The sequence below is a fragment of the Canis aureus genome, chromosome 3, assembly GCF_053574225.1.
Source record: "Canis aureus isolate CA01 chromosome 3, VMU_Caureus_v.1.0, whole genome shotgun sequence".
In the NCBI taxonomy this organism is placed as follows: Eukaryota; Metazoa; Chordata; class Mammalia; order Carnivora; family Canidae; genus Canis; species Canis aureus.
The window spans coordinates 10,099,069-10,119,639 of NC_135613.1; the positions used below are offsets into that span (position 1 = coordinate 10,099,069).

General features: G+C 41.2%; 1 protein-coding gene across 27 annotated transcripts in view; it reads left to right on the plus strand.

Moving 5' to 3' along the window:
- Positions 1 to 20,571, plus strand: part of ZFHX3 (zinc finger homeobox 3) — a 527,663-nt gene that overhangs the window by 89,219 nt on the left and 417,873 nt on the right. For 6 of the 27 annotated variants that reach the window (XM_077888884.1, XM_077888906.1, XM_077888888.1 and 3 more), the window contains one exon: positions 19,430 to 19,527. The exons of the other annotated variants lie outside the window; for them this stretch is intronic. The gene's annotated coding sequence lies outside the window, so the exon portion shown is untranslated. The remainder of the gene's footprint in view (positions 1 to 19,429; positions 19,528 to 20,571) is intronic. 27 annotated transcript variants of the gene reach the window in all.

Genomic DNA, 20,571 nt, shown 5'->3' on the forward strand with positions numbered 1-20,571 from the left:
TTATTCCCTGCCCTGGTTCCACCCTTTTCTGCTGTAAACTACAGATTTCCTTTTCCTCTAGATTTACAAATGGCAATGAGCAATGCTTACTTTTGTTTTATTTTTGTTTATAATTTTCTCCTGAATCTCTACAATTATTTGTGGGCGAGTAACATATTGAACTTCAACCTGAGACTTAAAGAGCATTTCAGAACCTCCCTTGTATCAATACTTAGCAACCGCAATTCTGAGCCTGCTTACTCCTCATCAGAAGGGACATTCAGAGGACCCTATCAAGACTTTTTCTGCAAATGTAGATAAAATGTCAAACAAAGGGGAAAAGCAAGAAGCTTAACAAATGACTAGCAACTGAAAGTTCTTCCCCGAATATATGGAATGCTCAAAGCCAGCTCTAAAGCTAGCCCAGTTAATCTTGGCAAGGTCATACAGAGCTCTCATGTGGAATGATGAAAAGTATTTTCACAAAAGCATGTCAAGCTTTCTTGAAATGACCATGATGGTCTTGATAGATTCTGGTTCCAGAATGTGAACAGTCAAAAGCACATACCCAGTACTTCAGGGTCAACACACCTGGTCACCAGGTGCTCAGGACTCTAAGGGCAGCTATCCATGGGAGAGAAAGGGAGAGGTGAGGCGAACAGATGCTATCCACATTTCAGGCTTTCTAATCAGGGCCGAGCAGATGCTCTCCTGAACAACTCCATGTTGAGATGTCACTAATGTAAAAATTAGTGTTTTTCTCTTTCTGCCAGAATACAGGATTTACATGATCCCTCACACATATCCCTGGAGGACTGGGGTATAATCTCCTAACCAGCAAGGAGCCAATAAACCTTCATTCAGGGGAAAATTTAACTCTCAAAAAAATTCAGAGACCTTGCTTTCACTGGAGGCTGGCCAAACTCCTCTGCCTGTGTCAGGGAGCCCATTCTCATTTCCAGGTGTAGGTCTTTCTCACCAGCCTGTGGTCTCCTGTCTGTCCTGTGATGGAGGTCATGAGCCAGGGTTGCATGAGGCAGCCTGTGATACCAGTGAGGAGGAAAATGAGGTAGAACCCAGGTTTAGGCAAATGTATCCCAAGCAGGCATGGGATCGGAATGTTGGCAAGTGCCAACCTTGGGCACTGTCAGAGGGAGTGGACGCCCGGGAGAGCAGTTGGACTTTAGCTTAATGAACTGCATGGTAGGGCTATGGGGGTTGGTACATTGTGGCCAGAAAAATCAGCTGATCTCCTGGAGCATCTCTCTAGTGGCTTTACATCTTCCAGCCTCTCCTGGTCAACTGTGGAGGTCACTCAGCCCTGGTCAGAAAGTTCTTCTGGGGCCATTCCCACATGCCATGTTTTTTCTTCTTGCTCTTCATATTCTAGATTTCCCATTTGCTCATTCATGATGCTCTTCTGGGTTTGCTTTTTTTTTTTTTTTAAGATTTTATTTATTTATTCATGAGAGACACACACACAGAGAGAGAAAGAGAGGCAGAGACACAGGCAGAGGGAGAAACAAGCTCCATGCAGGGAGCCTGATGTAGGACTTGATCCCAGGACTCCAGGATCATGCCCTGGGCCGAAGGCAGACGCTTAACCACTGAGCCACCCAGGCGTCCCATGGCTTGCTTTGAATATGATTTTACTCTACTAACCAGGTGCTTAACTCTCCTCCCAAGCATATAACTAAGCCCCAAGGCCATCTAGGAACTTGGGAAAACAGAGGCTAAGAGGCTGGTGGCTCTTCGAAACCCATTTGTTGCTTCTCCCTCACCATCTACTTGATACTTACAGAGCACAGGGGTGAGGAGACTCTGCGCTAAAGCAATGGGGCAGATCCTCAGTGAAAGTTGGGGCACCACTGTGTAATGTGTAACATTAGAGAAGAAACTCAGCCTCACCATTAGGCTCATTCTCTGAGCCCCAAGCACAGCTCGCTTGTATTCTTCATGTTCCTGCCTATAACAGGGCCTTTGCATAGGCTCTTCTTTCTGGCTGGAATGCCTTTTCACCTGCTTCATGCTGACTTGTCTTTTGCATCTCAGTTTCTCCACATTTCTTAGAGAAATCTCTGACTACTCAGATGAAGTCGTCTCCTTATCAGGTTTTCATGGTGGTAAACACTCTGCATTTTATACTCACTTCATCATGTTGGTTAGAGGCTCTCTCCTTTATTTAACTATAACCTCGATGAAGGAAAGTACAGGGTCTGTTTGGGCTCATCACTAAGTCCCTCAGTTGTAGGCTCAGTACCTGATTTACAATAGGCACTCAATAAATACTTCTTGAAACTTTGTGATTTGTAGATATGAGCTTTCTTAGTTTATCCGTATGTGTCTATGTGCATATGTGACTTATACTCTAATGACTGTAGCTTCTCCTGAATAATCTTTATACTACAATTGATACTCAGAAACTACCTTTGCTCAGCAGTCCTGAACCAAAGAAGGAGCCATCCCAAAGCATCCTGTGTAATTTTGCATGGGGCCTGGTGTGGATGCCCACCCCCTCTCCCCACGCCCACCCCGCCTCCCCCACCGCAAGCCTGCCTGCAAACCCTTCTCTGTCACATTCCCTCCCTAATCTTGGTTTATGTTCACATCTTGGTTCACCTGCTAAGTTCTTTCCCTCCCAAATGGCACCTAAGTGGCTGGGTGTGTCTTTAGCCCCCATTGACCCATAGGGCTGAGACTTAGAGCATACAGGAAAGGGTGGGGCTCCCACGTGTGTGGCCAGTAGCCTGGAAATGGTGCCTGTGGTGACAGGGGCTGGCAGGTCAGCCAGGGATCTCAGTGGGGATCAGAGTGCTGCCTCAGAGCTGCAAGAACTGCTTCGTGTGCCCCATCCCTTTCTTGTTAGACATGAGTCCCTGGGGCCCATCCCATGGGGTGCCAAGCCAGGTGGTGCTTTCCTCCGCACTGAAAGCAAACAGCTGGGGTCCCCTGAAGATGTGGTTTTGAACCTCCCACTGACATTCCCACCTAAAGGGTGGTGTAATTGCTGATGAGGGAAGCCCATGCCTCGTTCTCCCCTTCACTAGGTGTAGCTGGAACAGGAGCACGCATGGAGGAGTGTTAGGGGCGTTTTAAATCACTAACCCAAGCCCCAAGCTTGATCTGTTGTTTTTGGAGGATGTTTGACCAGGCGCAGGCACCTTCCTCTTCCTCAGTCATCCAGCCCTGTAAATAGTCCATCGCATGCTGGATGGGGCCAGCCCTTGGGTGGAGGGGCCTCTCCTCATTCGGGTCTTGAGCTCCTCCACTGCACGCCTTCCCCTTTGAAGAAGCAGGTTGATTCAGTACTTTTGGGACTTGGTGACATTAATGGATCTGTTTTATGTAACACAAAGTCGTTATTAACAGCATCCTAGATCATAAAAAAGGTATAACAAGAGACAAAGAGGTTTTCTTCCCCCCTTGAAGATAATAGCAGTCAGACTGAAGAAGAGAGAGGTCATGGAGCTGCTCGCTGATTGGTGCCTTCCACCCCGCATTGACATTTCTGCAGTTTCATCAGAAATTCTAAATAATCCATGTGAAAACGGACGGTTATTTACCGAAGATATACGCACTGCATGGGCCCATAATGCACTGAAGACATAATCTTGGCTCTCAGAGCTGCCTTTTTTGTGTGTAGCTGCCGTGGTAGCAGCTGCCACAAGCCTCAGATGAAGGGGACCTAGGCCTTGGTGGAGAAACTGAGTTAGTGGGTGACAAAGTATGGGGGTTTGATAACACGAAGCCTCAAGAAATCCATCTCTGCTGTGGACAGCAGGCGGACTAGCTAAGTAGGCACATCTGGCCAGCAGCTTTAGCCAGGACCGAGTCACAGAGCCTCCCCGCACAAGCAAGCGCCTTGGTGGTTTTTCAAGCTGGTTCCCATTTTCCAAAGGTAAAGAAAAGCATCTTCCGCCCTCCGTGAAGGAGCAGACCCATGGGATTCCGTCCCTTGGGCGTTGTCATTGAAGAGCTGGAAGCGTGTATCAGCACGGAGGGCTCAGCCTCTGGGCTCGTTTTTCCCTTCCATGCTAATAGGAAGGATCTAGAAACAGAATCACATGGAGGGGTGCTGAATCCCACTTCCATCTGGGGCCAGGAGCTCTGATTCCCTGGTTGGATTCACATTGGGTGCTTTCAGAGCCTGCTCCTCTGTCTCCTTCCGATCCGCCCACCCGCAGCACCATGGTGGCTGGCCTTCTCCCCTGTCCCTCTGCGGGATGGCAGGCAGGAGATGTGGGCAGCTCGGCTGAGGAAGAGCCAGCCCCCCTTGCTCCTCCTGGGCTCCCCTCTGAGACAGAACATCTGAGAGCAAACAGACAGAGTCAGAGGATTAATGGGGACACAGGCATTGCATCCCTGCTGGCCCAGGTGCTCAGTGCAATGTTCTCAATCCTGTGTGTGAGGGGACAGCAATGGGGACAGCGCAGCAGGACCCCGCTGAGCAAGGCTCCTGGGGAATGTGAATGTAGATGTTTGTTTTCCCAGGGTTTGAATAAGCCTGATGCTGGGGGGTGCTTGCTCTTTCTCTCACCTCTCTCTCCTTCCTAGCCCCCTCTCTCCCCTCCTCTCTCTCTCTTATACACACACACACACACACACACACACACACTTGCACACTTCTGCACCCACACACGGACATTTAAAGGTGATGGGGGTTTGGGCCACTCCTCCTGTATATCAGCTGCACCACTTGAGTTCAGATTCAGCTTTTATCCTCTGAGTCACAGCTTGGTAAATCTGGGGAACATACTTCACAGGGGTTCCTGCAGCCATTTCCCAAATTTGTTGCAGCTTGATCTATAGGGTTCTGAATTGCTGCTTTTCATGAGGTTACTTCAGGAGGAGAGGGAGAAGGTGTGTGTGTGTGCATGCGTGTGCACACATGTGAGAGACAGACAGACCACGGGAGCTGCAAAGGGAAGGATTGGTTGGCTCAGTCTAAAGCATTTGTATGGTAGTGCCTTCCAGAAATGTTTGCTCATGACAGACTGTCCCAGATCCAGCCGGGCAGAGGCAGTTTCCAGCACATATTATGAATTCCAAAATGTATAATAAATACACATTTTACAAAAGCAGTATGTGTTTTAAAATATAATATATGCAAACAATCTTATAAATCACTAGGCTTGACACTAGTCAGCCGAAGAGGTTTCTGGGGAAATGGTGTTGTGTGTGTGCGTGTGTTTTTAATAATGTAAAAATATGTGTAATATGTTTGAAAAACAACAGCCAAAAACCCCTTCTACCTGCCAACTCTACAGTACTTATTTCCCAGGAGCCTGCTGTATCCTAGACTCTCAGGAAAATAAGTGGGGGGTTTAAATAAAAAGTATAAATATAAATAAAACAAGAAAGCTCCACCCAACTCAGGATATATTTTCCTGATGGACTTGAGCAGCCCAGGCTTCATATGTCAAAAAAACAAGCACTTTGTGATCCTGATGCAAAGGTTTCTGTAACATTATTGCATGAGGTGGAGGCACAGATAGCAAGAGGAGAGTTTGTTGAAGCCCCCACTCTGACATACCCCATGGAGCCTTACGCTGTCATGGTGTGTTAAGGGCTAAATGTCAACCCAGACTATGGATTTTTGTGCCCTTTGTCGGCTAGAGACACCCTTTGGATTTTTTTCAGGCCCATTTCTAGTATTTAATGGTTTAATGGAGCTCTCCTGGTGTTAAGTAGCAATGGTCACAGTGGGATTTCTGGCTCTCACAATTACTCTCCACTGGATCTCCTTAATCTCTTCAAGTAGCTACGTGGGTCTCCTCTCCTTGTGGGTACTGCCTCACAGGGCATCAGCATCCGGGCCCTAAGCCAGGGTGGGTGGGCAAGCAGTGAACTTCACGTGCTTCTCCGATCTGCCTCCATCTCCACAAACCCGACCAACCAAAACTGACAGAAGGGACAAAATTTCTTAAGTGTAACAGCCAAATTTCTAGCACAAAAATGAGACAAGTGCTCAGACCAGGTGAAGCATATTTATGAAGAAAAATTCAATTGTAACGTGCACACTGGGGAAAAAAAGAATATATGTGTTTATTTAGACAAAATGATATTTATTCCAGTGTTGTTTATAATACTGCAAAAACAGAAGCAAAGTAAATTTCCAACCATGTGAGTTCTTTAAATAAATGATGGTACATATGTGCAGGGGAATACTTTGCTACCATTACAAAAAGAACATTTAGAGTCTTGGAAAAGTTTCATGATATAATAGGAAATGCAAAAGGCAGGTTACAAAACAGATCCATTTAAGAGCACTCTGTGTTCTACCACGTATGTTCTTACCATCATGTAGTACTTTTTTTTTTTTTTCATCATGTAGTACTTTTTGAAGGCTATGGACAGAGTGCTAGATAGTCACTATGAGCCCTTTTTAATATTTTCATATATGATAATATAAAATTATACATTTAGTCTATATTAATACCCAATATAGATTTACATTTGTAGAAACATATTTGGAAGAACGTACCTGAGAATGTTAATACTAGTTATCTCCAGAGGAGGCATTTGATATCATTTCTTCTTTCTTCTCTTTTCCTATCTGTATTTGTTTCTGCAGCGAATAAAAACTGTTTTTAATAGGAATAAAAGATATATTTTATTTTATTTTATTTTTTATTTTTTTAAAGATTTTATTTACTTATTCATGAGAGACACACAGAGAGAGAGAGAGAGAGAGGCCGAGGGAGAAGCAGGCTCCATGCAGGGAGCCCGACGTGGGACTCAGTCCTAGAACTCTGGGATCACACCCTGGGCCGAAGGCAGGCACTCAACTGCTGAGCCACTCAGGCATCCCAAAAGATGTATTTTAAAGAGCATTTTGGTGGCCTAGGAAAATAAGCCAAGGGTTAAACGTATAAAGTCTATACATATAAAGTAGAAATCTAGCAGTAGAAGCCTGAGTCAGCCAGTGTCATTGCAGAACACCTCTGACCCCATGCTCCTTTAGGAAAGTCGCACTGGTGGCTCCCTTGTTTGCTTCGTTCTGGGCCCCCATTAGTGGGCAGTCACCCCAGGACCAAGGCTGTAGAGCTACAGGGAGAAGTTAGCATCAGGTTCCAAACTTTAAGTCTTTCACATTGGCAATTGGAAATGGGCTCTGGCCAGAAGTGACCCAAATGACCCTTTTACTCTTGGCCTTGAAATACTTATCAGTAAAGGGGATGGGACTCAACGCATAGAATCCATCATAGCTCTTCTTCACTCCCTCCTTGCTGGATGGTCTTTGATCTGTTCACTCACTCCAAACCAGGAACTTATACCACATTGCAGTACAGGCATATAAAATAGGTAGAGTGCCCTCAAGGAAGCAATGCCAAAGAAAGCATAAGAATAATGTTGGTAAAGAGTTATCCTAAACCAGGTGTCTGAAAAGTTTTATTGGAACACAGCAACACTCATTGGTTTATCTATTGTCTATGGCTGCTTTTAGGCTACAGTACAGAATTGAGTAGATGACCTATGGCCCACAAAGCCAAAATTATTTTCTATATGGCCCTTTACAGAGAAAGTTTTACTTAATGTTTCATTATGTATTTGGAGGTTTTTGTCTGTCTCCTCTGTCTAAGATGTAGTATCTGTGACAGCAGGGAATTTGTTTTCCCCCATGGTTCTCTCCCTAGCATAAAGAATAGTGCCTTACACATATTAGATACTCAATAAATCAACATCAAATGAATGAAATTTAGCATAAAAATGACAAATGAGGGACTTAATCTGGAGAAAAACAGAAGCCAGGGAAAAGAGGACCATACTATGCAGTTGTATCATGCTGTTAAAAAAATGTAATACAAACATATTTTTAAGGGAGACCAGGAAAAGAAAGAGACCACAAAGTTAAAGAAATTGAGGGGAAAAAACACTATTATGGAGCTCATAGATAAATTAGGATAGCAAAGACTAAAATATTGCTAACTAAAATAAAATTCTGATATAAAGAATGCTTAAATTAATCATGGTGAGTACAGAAGAAAAAAATAAATTGTCATCAGTGTGCAGTCTGAAAGTGATTCAACATAAAGATGTTCCTCAAATAGAGAGCCCACAAATGAAATTTCTTTCAAAGATAGAGTGACCAAGAGAGCTCTCTAAAATGAGAGAATAAGGATATTGCAAAGAGAAAATAAATTCATTACAGACTGGTAGAGAAATAACCCTAACTATATTCTGGTTAAAATTTTTAACCTTAAGAATGAAGAAAAACTATCCAACTTTTTCTCAAATCTAAAATACAAGTCTCCACCAAAGAGGATGTAGTAGAATCTGACAGCCTTTTGCCCTTGCCAAAGCAACACCCATTAACAGAGATGGGGAATAATGTCTATTAAATACTGGAGGAACCAGTATGATTCCAGGATGGGGAAAAAAATAGAAGGTAAAAGTTTATCTAGTTTACCAACATATCTAGAAAAATAAAAGATGCAGACAATCCATAGACTTCAGAAATTTTCTTTAGGTTTGCAATTAGGTTTTTTCATATTGTGTTTCATTTTGGCCTATCTGCTAAATTTATTTGAGGCATCATTGTGTTGGGAGTCCAGTGGATTCTCATTTGATTGTCTCTAAAGCTGGCTTCTCCAAAGTACAGCCCTAAATCTGGCCAGCTAATCAGGTAGGCTGCCTCTCCAATTCCCCAATGTCCTGCTATTAATTTTGTCTGATTAGTGTGCTCCACTAAGCCTTTGTAACATGTATAATTATTATTAGCAGATTATAGGAGCATTTTAGATACTTTTTAATTACTTGCAGTATCTTATTTTTGGAGCTGGTGATTGCTCCTTTGGATCTACCCCCGGACTCTGTTCTGAGAGGAGCAGGGTTAATATTTCATGCAATCTCCTTTAAGCTTCAGCTATATGTCCTCATGCCTTGAGCCTGTTCTGCTGAGAAATGACTTCCATTACCTGCCAAGTTTCTAACTACAAGGAATAATGCCATTGTTAAGAAGATCCAAAAACCACATGAATGAAAAGATCTGACTGCCTTTACTACGTTTTGTAAGACCTTGAATGGTGTAGCAACAAAAGAATTACTCGGTATTGATATTTTAGAGAGTTCAGTTGCAATTTCCACTGGGATCCTCATTACCTTTGTCCTGAAATCATCTTCCCAATGTAAGACACAATGTTCCATTGCATATGAGCTCTTCCTTTCCTTCCTTGTAACTATAACATAGTATATATCACTTTCAAATCACTAATATGTGATAAACTATAAATACATTGCATACTGCTGACTCCAAGTAGAATAAAATACCCAATAGGCTTATTTATGGCAGATATATGCATCTTTTTGATGGATAACAAGAACATGATCACTCTCTGGTACTCAGTTCTCTGAAAACTTCTTGAAGGGAAAAACCAATACTGTTGACTGGTTCTTTGGGGTTACAGTTCCTGTCCTAGTTTAAAATTTGTGCAAAATAAATTAACTGTAAGGTGGGCAAAAAAAATATGTAGGATAAAATGACTTGCATCTTAATTTGCAAAGATTAGGAATGGGCTCTATAGACAGGAAGATTAAGACTACAAGAGAAGTTGTATTAGAATCAACTGAGAAGGTAGGAAGAAACAGCAGAGAGATGAAAATTCTTTGAAGCTGCCCTCTGGAGCAAGCAATCACCACTTTCTTCCTCCATCAGAATGATGATTATGCCAAAAAATCGCCTGCTGGGATTGCCTTAGTATTTTGGCTGTCTGGGACTATAATTACAATGTGGTAACAATGAAGTTGCATGACAGGAGACTTCCAATGACAATACATACCTTATGTTAACTGAGTAGATATTAAGATGTGTATTTTTACCTTGATTCAGTTTGAGAAACTTCTTCCTTGGGTTTAAATGATCATTTATCAAATGAATGGAAAAGAAACAAAAAAGCACCCAAGAGTATTTCCTTTTGGACATAAAAATTGAAAAGACACATCTCTCTTTCTACCAATGCATGGAAGATGAATTAAAATAGAATGAATCAGAAAAATCTTCAGTGATGGCTCTCCCAGCTTTTATTAGGTACATTGGTGTCCTACAAACAGAAATGCTTTCATTGGTGACAACTACAAAGTGAATAAAGTCATGAAAATTTAATTTATTCTACAATTTGGGGAGTTATTCTCCTCTATAAATGGTGGGCCCTAAGGAAAATGCTATCGTACTTTTGGATTTTAATAAAGATTTCATGCACCCAGTAAGAATGACAAATAGGATGCCACCTAGAGCTAAAAGCCACAGAGAGTGGCCTTGCTCTGGGACTCTGGAGGCACGGTGCTGCCCTTGAGAATGATTCATCATCTTAGGCAGGGTTGATATTAAGTAAATCTGGGGTGACTTTCAGTTCATTCTGAAAATTAAATATTTTCATTAGACGGAAAACAAGGACATGAACATGCAGTTTGTCAGCCCTGAGATTTACCATGATTAAAATGCTGCAATCGTACCCACAATGCTTCTTCTAAGTCACCTTAACAAGTATTTGTCAAACCCTTAGCAAGTTCTTTAGAGGGGAAAAAAAGGGTGAGACTTAATCACTTAAAGATCCAGCTTATGTTTAATGAAAACAATTCAGGATACCAAAAAAATACATATATAATTTCACCAATTTCTCAGTTACTACAAAATCTTTGTAGATTTGAGAGAAACTTAGTGTTTTGTTCATATTTGACCTAATCATCAGAAGTTCCTCCTACACTTTGGATGATAGAAAGGACTGACTTTTCAGTTGTTGTTGTTGTTTTTTAAGATTTATTTATTTATTCATGAGAGACAGACAGATGCAGAGAGATAGGCAGAGGGAGAAGCAGGCTCTGGGGAGCCTGTGGGGAGCCTAATGTGAGACTCGATCCCAGGACACCAGGACCATGACCTGAGCCAAAGGCTCAACCACTGAGCCACCCAGGTGCCCCAACTTTTAAGTTTCTGAAGAGCTTTGATTTAGCTCATATGATGGAATGTTTGTGCTTACTCCAAAACATGCTTTCTCCCTATGGAAACAAAAACGCCCCTCATTCCTGGAAAATTTGGCTTAAGTGGTTACCCTGTCAGGCTGCTATTACAATACTTTTGAACAAAATAAACAACCAGAACAGAATTTATGACAAGATGGTTTTATATTTGAGAGCCAAAGAAATAAGGGAGGGGTATAATTTCCTCACATTTTATGGATTTCAATATTATGCAAACCTATACCATGTAAGTAATAATATGTAAGAAATACAGCCATTGGAAAACAATGACTACTCCAATGCCTAATCAAACAGCTTCCTAAATCAAACAGCACGACCAACTATGAGAGAGAGAATCCGTATTCTTCAGTCCACCATGTTAAGAAAAAAAGAGCATTAAAAAGTGAGACATGAAGTATCATCATCCAATAAGACCTCAATACTATCCTTCCCTGTCCCTCTTCATCACTCTTTATTGCTGCTGACTTTAGAGTAGAGCAAAAAAATGGTATCTGTAGGTTGAATTCTTCAAAAGTCTCAGTATATTGCTAAGCAAATGAGAAGTTTAATTTATTGACATATTTTACTTCTTTTCTTGTCCTTTTTTTCCTTCTTTTTTTTGCTTACTGATTTGATAAAGAAAATAAATAAAACTCAAAAACTCCCAAATATTAGGAATGGAAAAGGGATGGTAAGTACAGACAGATTGAAAACTTTAATAGTTATAATTTTATGTCAATCACTTTGAAACATACAAAAAACCTTTAAAGTCATCAAGAGACAAATATAAAGCACATAATCTCCAGAGGGAACAGAAATAATAGCAATTTAAAAATTGAATATATAAACAAATTTCCCACCAAAGAAGAGAGTGAATTCAGAAACTTTTAACCTCTCGGAATGGCTAAAATTAACAACACAAAAACAACAGATGTTGGCGAGGATACAGAGAAAGGGAAAGCCTCTTGCCCCCTTGATGGAAATACAAACTGGTGCAGCCACTGGGATAAACAGTATGGAGGTTCCTCAAAAAGTTAAAAATAGAACTACCCTATGACTCAGCAATTGCACTACTAGGTATTTATCCAAAGGATACAAAAATACAGATTCAAAAGGATACATGCACCCCAATGTTTATAGCAGCATTATCAACAACAACCAAACTATGGAAAGAGCTCAAATGTCCATCAACTGATAAATGGATAAAGAAGATGTGCTATATCATATATATATATTGGAATAATACTCAGCCATCAAAAAGAATGAAATCTTGCCATTTGCAATAACAGATGGAGCTAGAATGGATGTATTATCCTAGACAAAATCAGTCCAAGAAAGGCAAATACCATATGATTTCACTCATGTGGAATTTAAGAAACAAAATAGAAGAACATATGGGAGAGGAAAAAGAGAGAGAAGGAAGCAAAGCATAAGAGACTCCTAACTACAGAGAACAAACTGAGGGTTGATGGAGGGAGGTGGTTGGAGGATGGGCTAGCTGAGTGATGGGTAGTAAGGAGGGCACTTGTTATGATGAACACTGGGATTTGTAGATAAGCAATGAACCACTGAATTCTACTCCTGAAACCAATATTATACTATATGTTAACTAAACAAAATACTATTTAAATAAAATTTGTAAAAAAAGAAAGAAAAGAAAGTTTTACAAATCTGTGCCAAACTTTAAGAAACTGAAAAATCCCTAACTTAATCTATTTCAGGGAATTTTTTTAAAAGAGGAATGTTGCCCAATTTATATTATGAGGCTAGTATAATCCCCAATTCTGGGAAAACCAAAACAAGAAAAGAAAATTAGAAATCAAACTCATCTGTGAACCTAGATGCAAAAGTCCTAAATAAGCAAACAAATAAACAAAAAACTAACAAATCTAATTTTGCAGTTTATAAAATATAAAAATTCATATCAATAAAGAAGAGTTAATTTCAGGAATGTAACATGGTTCAAACTCAGGAAAACAAATTATACAAGCTACCATATTACCAGATGAAAGGAATAACATCATATGATCACTTCAACTGATAGAGAAAATCATCAAACTAAATAAATTTATGTTCAATATAAAAATTCTTAGAAACCTAGTCATAAGAAAGTTTTGAACCCAATAAAGGGTATCTACCAAAAAGATGCAGCAAATATCATACTTAATAGTATCCCCACTCATGTCATTATACTTGGAGACCATAGAGGAAATTAAGAAAATAATATTGGTAGTTATTTAAATAAATATATATAGATGCTGGCTAGTAATTATTGTGAGTATGTATGTATATTCACATATATATATGTATATGTATACATATGCCTATACTGGCTAGGATATTGCAGGGAGGAGGTAGGGAAGAGTGACGGAGTGATTTATCACTATCAGATTATCAAAACAAAATAAGAAGCAACAATAATTAAGCCAATTTGATGTTGGTAAAGAAATTTCTGGAATCCAGAAATAGACCTAAGTATGAAGTAAAGATAGGATATCAAGTCAGTAGAGAATAGACAAATGTTGATAAATAATGTGGAATACCTGACTAGTCATTTGAGGAGAAAAGAAGTGACATCAATAAACCCAATAAATTCCAAATCAATCAAAGGCTTTAAAGTGACTAATAAAAGCATAAAAGTTGTAGAAGATGGCATAGGTGAACTTACTGTCCTGAAGTGGGAACACTTTCTAAGAAGAAGATAAAAAACCAGAAGCCCTCAAGGAAAAGAATGATAAATTGGCTATATGAACCCAAAACGAGAAGCTGAACCCAATGCAAAAATAAGCAATGAAGAAACATCAATGTGATAGTAAAAGTCAACTATCAAATTTGCAAAAATGCAGCAGTTTGGGAATAAACCACCATTCTTTGTAGGAATCTAAATTTGTGTAACTATCTGGAGAGCAACTTGGCAAAAACTATAAAAAATTTAAATATGTATTACTTTATACAATATTCTGCTCACAGGAATTTGCAGATATGCCTCAAAAGTACACCAAAATGTATATACAGACATACTCATTGAAGCATTATGTTCAACTAGGGAGAAAAAACACTCAATATCTAGCAAATGGGGGTATTGATTAAAATAAGGCTTGTAGGTATAACCTATGATGGAATACTATGTGGCCTTTAAAAAGAAGGGGACAGATCTGAATAGACTGATATGGAAACATTCCTAAAATATACCATCAAGTGAAAAATACAAAGTACAGACAAATATGGGTTAGTAGGAGTCTACTGAGGTTAAAAAAAAAAAAGGATTATATATATTATGGTTTTTTTAAGATTTTATTCATCTATTCATGAGAGACACAGAGCAAGAGGCAGAGAGACATAGGCAGAGGGAGAAGCAGGCTCCCCACAGGGAGCCCGATGTGGAACTTGAGCCCCAAACCCGGAATCACACCCTGAGCTGAAGGTAGACAATCAACCACTGAGCCACCCAGGGATCCCCCCCCCCTTTTTTTTAATTATATATTGTATTATGTATACTTTACGTATAAAGTTTTATTATATACATGTGGAAAATGTTTCTGAAAAGATAAATGGAAGTGGCCTGCTGGGGAGAGTGAGGACTTAGTTGTTGTTTATGTCTTCCTAGTTTTAAGTTGAATTTTCTAACCACGTGGATAAAATACTTCTAATTTTCATATCTGACAGGGGTTATTCAGATAGTAGTTGTATGGACCATTTATATTCTTCAGATTTTAAAATTTTTTTTATTTAAGTAATCTATAACCATTATATGCCTTGCTCTCTTCACTACCTCCTTGTAGTGGGTAAACATCAAGAATATGACTAAGAGAGAGTTAGGATACCCTTTCCAGTTAATCTCACGGGGGCTGATCCAGTACAGCAGGAATAGGATTGTGTTCTAATGGGATTTTTACCCCCTGGGGGTCAAAAGTATAACAAATATTGATTTAATATTTTGGCAATACACCAATAATACTGATAATATTGATAGTTCTAAAAGCCACATTTCTTCTACTTTCCCCAAACTGTTAGAAATGGCATTGAGCTTACTGAGGGCAGCGACTGTGTTCTGTTTGTTTTATGTCCTCCCTCAGACTTGAGCACAGTGCTTAGGACAAAGCAGATGCTCAGTAACTATTGATGGAAGAAAATTAAATGAGAAGCTTTCCCTTCCTTTCTTCTGTTGGCCACATGTTTGCCCTGGAAGATAAATGTCATATGCATCAATTTAACAAATGTATATTGTGCATCTTTTTAAACATAGCTATTCTTTAGAGTAACAGATCTCAGACTTCTTCACAGACCACTAACATTTCACAAAAACAACTGAGAGAGACAAATATAGGATACCCAGTATTTTATTTTGCAATGCAAAGTCATTTGAAAACATCCACTACAATCTATTATCACTACCATGCATTTAAAAATGTGAAAAAGAATTCAACACAGGAAGGAAAGAGGGAAGGAAGGAAGGAAGGAAGGAAGGAAGGAAGGAAGGAAGGAAGGAAGGAAGGAAGGAAGGAAGGAAGGAAGGGAGGGAGGGAGAGGGAGGGAAGAATAGGAACCTATAATCTCAGAATAAAAGCTAGTTCTTTAACTATAGTTAGTGTTCCTTCTTTCATCTCATTTTCACCTCTAAGTGATGAAAATGCTGTCAGGGATGAATGTTATCTCATGGACTGTGTGACCTTGGCCAAGTACTGGGCCTTCCTGAGGTTCAAGTTGTTAGGCTGTAAAACAGGGCAATAACAGCACCCAGCTCTAGGATTATTACGGGGATTGAAGGAGGTAATGCACATAAACCACATACCATTGCCAGGCACGTAGTAAGCATTCAGTAAATATCAGCTATTATTATCCTTGTGGATGATGTGGTTGTCTTGGGACCAAGACTAAGAGGAAAACAGCCCTTGTTTCTGCTGAGAACTTAGCATCTAACAGGGAAGAGAAACAGGTGGTAGGAAAGGGCCCAACGAGTGATGTGGATGATGAGAGAGGCATGGAGGTGTGGTCAGGGGAGGGAGGCAGTGCACCAGATGGGACGAGGTGCCAGGTCTGAATCAGCCGGGGTGGGTTGCTGCCCTTTCTCAGGCGCTTAACATGCTCCCCGCCACCAGGTTTGTATCGGGTGCTTTACAATCAACTCATTTTATCCCGGGTCAAAGCTGTGTGGCTCTTCCTATTGTCATTCCCATTTTCCAGGTAAGGAAACTGAGGTGTGAACTCACAAAACTAGTCAGTAAGAGAGGTAGGATTTTGATCCAGTTTTCTCACACTTGAAAGCCGGGCTGTGGTGTAGACCAAGGCATCTGTCCTGTGCTCTTGGCAGTGCTATGCTGTCCCTAAGAGCAGTGTAGGCTTTAGTCAGCAGGAGCCATGGAGGAGTAAACAGGGCCATGACCTACACACAGGGCTGCTATAGGTGATACAATAAAGTAGTGAAGACTACAAGTAAGTAGACTGCTTTAGAGGGAAACCAAGAGGGCCCATTTTGTTGAAGTGGTTGATGCTTAGAATGAGCACTGTGTGCCCAGAATCTTCCCTCATGGCTTGTAGCCTAGACTTGGTCATTAGTGGACAGTATGTAACTGCGTGGCTCAACCCTGAGGCACATTCCACTCTCTGCCAAGCTCTAAAAAATGTCCGTGCCTGGGCCACACCCAGAAAAATTAAATACCAGCCTCTGAGTGAAGCCCGATGGGAAAGATTAGGTTTCATGAAGCTTCTTGAAAAAAGAAAACAAAATCACCACCACCAACAACAGCAAAATCCAATGCTTAACATTTCTTTAAAATGAGTGCAAAGGGGCTCCTGGGTGGCTCAGCGGATGAGCATCTGCCTTCGGCTCAGGGCGTGATCCTGGGGTCCCGGGATCCAGTCCCGCATCGGGCTCCCTGCATGGGGCCTGCTTCTCCCTCTGCCTGTGTCTCTGCCTCTCTCTGTGTCTCTCATGAATGAATAAAATAAAATCTTAAAAAAAATAAAAATGAGTGCAGAAATTATACAGATTACTGAGTTTCAGGTCCCTTGCTTCCTGATAACAACCTGGCTTCTTCCCTGCCTTCCCAGAATATTCTATAACTCCTAGCATAGCCCAGCATTCACAGGGTACCATGCAAGTGAGGGGTCCTTCCTAGCTTCAAGGGAAATCTGTGTCTGGCCCTAGGCATCTTTAAAAAACAAAAAAACCCTACCTGATTCTAAAGAGCAGCCTGATAAAGGACCTCTGATCTCTATATTGCGTTCATGCCCTCCACAGGACAGAAGAACCTCTCACTAAGTGGCCAATCCACCCTCTGGGGCCTAACCTCTCCCAGAACATATGCACACATCCTAGTCATGTCCACTGGGAACATGAGCCACCATCTTGCCTCAGTCAATCATCAGATATTTATTGAAGCACCTGCCATGCACTTGACCCTGAGCTGGATGCTTTGGGGTGGGAAGGAGATGAAAAGACCCAGACCCTATCCTAAGATGAGCTCAATATGTAGGAAAAGTTAACTTAGAACAGTGTTGCTGTCAGTGACCTCATTGCTGGGTCATTACTTTGTTTTGCCTTTCCTGGGATGCACTTTTTTTAGGCCCTTGGGAGGGTTTTGATAAATCTCTCCTAAAATGAGGTGCATGAGAACTTGCTTCAACAAGAATTTGGGTAGAGTGGATTTGAGGTGACTATTTAAGGTAAATTATAACATGAAAGGTATCTCAGAATCATTAGTTATTAGGAAAATATAATTTAAAATCACAACGAGATACTTGCAGGTGCCTACTAGAATGACTAATATAAAGTGCTGGCCGCGAGAACTGTAACCCACATACACTGCTGATAAGAATGCAAAATGGCACATCCACTCTGGAAAATATTTGGGCAATTTCCTTTTTTTTTTTAAGATTTTATTTATTTATTCCTGAGGAACACAGAGAGAGAGGCAAAGACACAGGCAGAGGGAGAAGAAGGCTCCCTTTGGAGAGCCCAATGCAGGACTCGATCCCAGGACCCCAGGATCATGACCTGAGCCGAAGGCAGACACTCAACCATTGAGCCACCCAGGTGTCCCTTGGGCAATTTCTCATAAAGTTAAATATATAACCAAGGACCAAAGAATTTCACTCCTACCTACCCAAGAGAAATAAAAATTTATGCCCAAAGACTTATACATGAATTTTCACAGCAGCGTTGTTCCCAGAGCCAAAAGGGGAAACACCAACATATGTAAATCCTGGAGAATGAACTGGGGTTCATCCATGGTATACCACTTAACAATAAAAAGGAACAAACTGCCAATCCATGGGACAACGTAGGTGAATCTCAAAAGCATTGTGCAAAATGAGAGAAGCCACTAACAAGAAACTGCTTACTAAATGATCTCATTTATATGAGATTCTGGAAAAAAACAATAATAGCAGTGAAAATAAGATCAGTGATTGGGGGGTCAGGGAGCTGGAAAGGAAGAGTAACAAGAAAAGAGCAAGAAGGAATTTTTAGGGGCAGTGGAATTATTATATATCTTGATTGTGGTAATGGTTACATGACCGTTCACATTTGTCAAAACTCAGCATGGTACACATTAAAAAGATGAATTTCTCTGAATGTAAATTATACCTTAATAAGCCTGACTTCTTAAAAATTAAAATAAATGATAAATATCAATTAGGATAAACAGTGCATTCTTAGAATAAGGACAGCTGTCAGGTTAGAGGATGACACTTAGAGGAAACAGTAACCAAGGAGCTTTCCACTCCGCAAGTTGGCTCAGGTCTTTATTCCCATACGCTATGTCCGCAGTGGTTGCTGAACGGTACCTAGCATCGGGCACTGCTCAAAGCCAAGCTTCTACACAGTCATGGGGCATTCCCTGGGCCTCCCTGTCAGCAGTTGCCCCACCAGTAATAGTGGCCTGAGTCCCCTGCTGCTGTCTGTTCTCATACGGAGGAAGCGTGTGTTCAGGACTGGCACTCCCCACCCACATTCCAGGCCTCCCCTGGGTCTCCATGGTTATCACCCGCCAAGAGGAGAATGTAATGTTTCGGGTTGCACCAACCCCTCATTTTAAAACAAAAGCCTAATGAAAGGGCAGGTGTGCCCGGAGCCCTCTGTGATTAGCTGTAATTCTTGGCAGAGTGTGACATGCTTATTCTTCTGAATTAGCACAGGGCACAAGGCATTTACCACGGTGCTAATTGCTATTGGATGAAAACAAGCAGCCCCAGTATGTGGGCATGAGGCAAGACAAAACAGATGCCAAAGCCATTCAGAGCCATACCCTGCATTGGGCGCTGCGCCGGTGGCTGAGAACACGTTTGTCTAAATGTCAGTCTCCTGTGGGTAGGGTGTGGGGAGGCAAGGCTGGAAGCCAACATGATTCTGGTTGGGTAACTGGGCAACCGCACACCCTCCTTCCTCCCCTCTGATACAGTCAACACTTGCGTTCACTGCTGTTCTTTATATTCATGTAGAGTTAGGGAAATAATGTGCACATTCTAAAGCATCTCCCCCTAAACTCCACAGGATATGGAATTTCCTCTGGAAGGGAGCAATTGTGCTCAAGCAAAGCCAATCGTAGGCGAAGTTTAACTCATCTACCAGACTTCTTCAAAAATGCGAATGTAAGAGAAATGACAGATTCAGTGTCATTTACTGTGGAAAAAAGCCTGTGCATATACCACTTCTTCATTTTTTTTTCTTGTCTTCCTCCAAATCACCAAAGACATGTGGAGATAGACATACCAGATCTTCTAAAATCTTCCAAATATAGTCATGGAGGCCAATCATAGAGTTAATATCACTGTCCATTTTTATCAGCAGATATTCCCAGAGGTGGTGATGAGGGGACTTCATTAATTGAAAAGTAAAATATTCTTCTTTATGGTTCTTAAACACTTTTCCTATAATTTAAAAATAAAACTCTGGGAAAAATAAAATGGGAAAAATTCACTTAATGAAGGGTAGCTTTTCACCTTCAAGGTAAACGGAATCAGTGCTGAGTCTTTCAGATTCTTCTGGAGTCAACTGGGTCTGCTCCTAAGAGTCTAGTCCAGCTGCCCCTCAAGGCTACCACAGGCTGGACCAGGCCTGCTGATGGAGCCCTCTCTCAGGCAGAAAGAAGCCTGGACCAAAGGCGTCATGACAGGTTGTCATGGCTCAAAAGGGAAAATGATTCCTGTAACATCCTTTGTATAAGGAAGCTCCATATTTTAGTGACTGTCCTATTTTCAAGGAGGGGATTCTATGTTGTTCAACAACAACAACAGCAACAACCATCACCACCATAGGCCCAATATGGTATCACTCAGATTTCCCAAAGCAGAGGTTTGTACATAATCTAATTGCAGTTTCAGCCTACCCCAGAAATGTAGTCTTAACCAATCAGAACTTTCTCGGTCAGGCCAATGAGCCTGCCACTTGGATTCTCTCCATCCATACCTACCCCCCATCCCCATCCCAGCAAAAACACTGAGACCATCTGCATGACAAGATGCTTTGCTTTTCCCCCTAAGGGAAAGCCACCTAAAGTAATCCTTTCCTTCTGCCAATAACTTTCTAGACCCACCTTCCTTCTATAAAACCCTTTGATTTAGTACCTCCCATGGGCTTCACGTCAGAGCCCCCTCTAGATCGGGGTTGCAGATGGGATGCTGCCCCATTCTGGA